Source organism: Octopus bimaculoides, chromosome 1, assembly GCF_001194135.2.
Source record: "Octopus bimaculoides isolate UCB-OBI-ISO-001 chromosome 1, ASM119413v2, whole genome shotgun sequence".
Lineage (NCBI taxonomy): Eukaryota > Metazoa > Mollusca > Cephalopoda > Octopoda > Octopodidae > Octopus > Octopus bimaculoides.
Window position 1 is genome coordinate 169,279,729 of NC_068981.1, and position 2,954 is coordinate 169,282,682.

Here is a 2,954-nt window from a genome sequence, read left to right on the forward strand (position 1 = left end):
ATATATATATATATATATATATATATATATATATATCCTATATGTTGTATATATATATACATATGCATTAGTAATTTATATATATATATATGTTGTATATATATACATATGCATTTGTAATTTATATATAATATATATAAATACATGCACACTAACACAGACACACAGAAATGAGTAAACAACGCAGTAACTCTTTCCATATAGTTTGAAATTTAATGAAACAACACTAATCTAGCAAAAAACCAAATGTATTTTGATACAAATTTGTGAACACGTTCATGCTAAGCTTAATTATGAGATTATTCTATGAATCCGCTTTCAGCTTCTACGGCTGCTTCAAAGCGTGGCCGGAATCGTAGACATGCTCGCACTAAACGATCTTTACTAATTTCGGACATATTTGGACAATGACTGTCTTCAATGAAGCTGTAGTATCGATTAGCATTCCTTGCAACAGCGCTCTAAACGTAGTAGTCTATGGGTTTTAAATCTAGCCTCTTCTCAGTACGTACGACTTATATCGAACGCCCTCGTGTGACGCAATTCTGTTAGTCCTCTCCGACACCTGAAGTGTTTTGTCGATGGTTCTCATTGATTTCCCAGTATCACGAGCGATAATAATTTGAATCCTTTGGATGCACTGCGGTAACATTATAGCCTGAAACATCCCTACCTGAGTCTTCGAATTCCACCTGAATATTGTGTACAAAAGATTTTGCAGCATTTAAAAGGCTGATAATTTTTGAATCACCCTCTTTCGCACCTATTGTGAGACCCACTGCGTGTCTTTCTATATGTTGTGTTACAATTTTACATTTGATCTGGGAGTAGTAAGAATCTTCCGTTTGATTTGAAGACAGTAATATAATGATAGTTTGATTTCCTCAAATACCCTTCGAAAATCATATCTATATACACATTGTATTTGTAGCTTAACAAATCTACAATTGGTTTTATGCCGAAAGAATATTTCTCAGCAATTATCAAGCTTGTCGCATAGGACGTTAGTATTCGTAACTATCTTGAATGAGAATATTCGAAGCAACACAAGACTTTACAGGATTTGGGAGAAAATAAGTGAATATACAGTTCATGGGTGACAACTTATAAGAAGACCATTATGTGATCTTTGTTGCCTTCCATTAGTGCTGGAATCCTTGTTGCGTTCACTATGTATTGATTGACTTCTTAACATTGTCATGTGAAAACCCTCGTGCATGTTCACGTCTAAAGTCATATATATATATATATATATATATATATATATATACACGTATGTGAATATACACACGTATGTGAATATACACATGTATGTGAATATACACACGTATGTGGATACACAAAATCAAGGATGGCTACTGCAGGAAGGAGTACCTTCATCACAATTATTGTGGTAAACCTAGGCTAAAAATGTTAGCAGAATAATGAAAACAGTAGGAGCAACAGGGAATACCAAGGCAACTTGAACACCAAAAAACAGAAGGATGCACCACCAACAAGAAGTAAACAGCAATAACAAACAATAAAAGTAACAACAACAAAAAGTTATAACAGTAGCCAATATAGGCACAACCTACTGAAACTCAGTACAAAAAAAAAACCTACAAAGCAATAACAAAAATCAATAACAACTCAGCTCGTCGCAATAAAGTAGAAATAACGATATAGTAGAGTCCAATCTCATTTTTTTGTGTTTAGAGGTTTATATCACAATTCTTTAATTTACTGGTTACCATTTAAAATCCGTATTTTTCTGGTTGGTATGGATGGTATAAAAATCGATATCGTTTTCAAAAAAAAAAAAAAAATGCATAAATAACGCAAATGAAATTACAAAATTTCTACAGAGAAGCGAAACCAGATTGACGTGTCGCTATGGCTGAAGATGACCTCTACTTTCACGCCATTCAATACTTTTCCTTCTAATTCATTCAAATGTAACAAAACGTATGTATTTTTTGCTTCCTCCTGGTAATTGTTCATTTTTTTTTTTAACAACGAAAAGTGCCAGTTTCCACACCGAAAATAATACCCTTAACTAGGATTTAAAAATAAAATAGTTTCCGCCCATGATATTTTATGTTTTCGAGCTACTAACCTACCAAGATTATTTAATCAGCATGTAACTTGGTGAGTGTTTTATAGATGTATGTTCTCTTTTTCTAACAAACAGACGAATCGCAGGCAATCCAGTGTGTCACGGCTGCCCCTTTGATTTCTAAGTACAATCTATCCGATTGTACAAGTTACCTCACCGCTGAAATATCACTTGACAACTTATGAGTCGACTTGAGACAATTGCTCAAAGTGCCACATAGTTGCATTGAAGCGTCGGCCTGCTGACCGAGAAGCGGAATTCATAACCATTCCGTTATACTACTTTTACAGACTTAAAGCAGGTAGTCGTACATATGCAAGTGTACTCTTTTTTCTATAAAGCAAAGCACCTTTATGTGAGTTCGATCATATCATTGAGAAGCTACAAGCTGAAGTGTAGAAAAGTCTTCTCTATTTTCAATGTTTCGTTAATAGGTAGGATTCGGAAGGTACGTATTAGATGCCTTCTTCCTTTGTGTGAAACTTCTAGAAATTATTTATTTACATTTTATTTCATTTCTAAGTTGCTACATAATAACTTACAAACATAGAAATAAAACAAAATGTCATCGAAGACAGCCTTAAGCCTTGCGGAGACTGGTTGTCTCCGACAGAGGAAAGAATGAATAATAGCTACATCATAAAGAGATGTCGACTAGAAAAATAATTCGTTATACACAGCTGAAGCAATATTACATGAAAATAGACATCTATATTTCTCATTCAAAGTGTATATACTGTCGAAATTCGAGTGACTGTAGTTTTCGTCCGAGAGGCCTCGAGCGTTCCCGATAGCAGGTACTCGGAAGATTTCTCATTCCTTCCGATATATATATATATATATATATATATATATA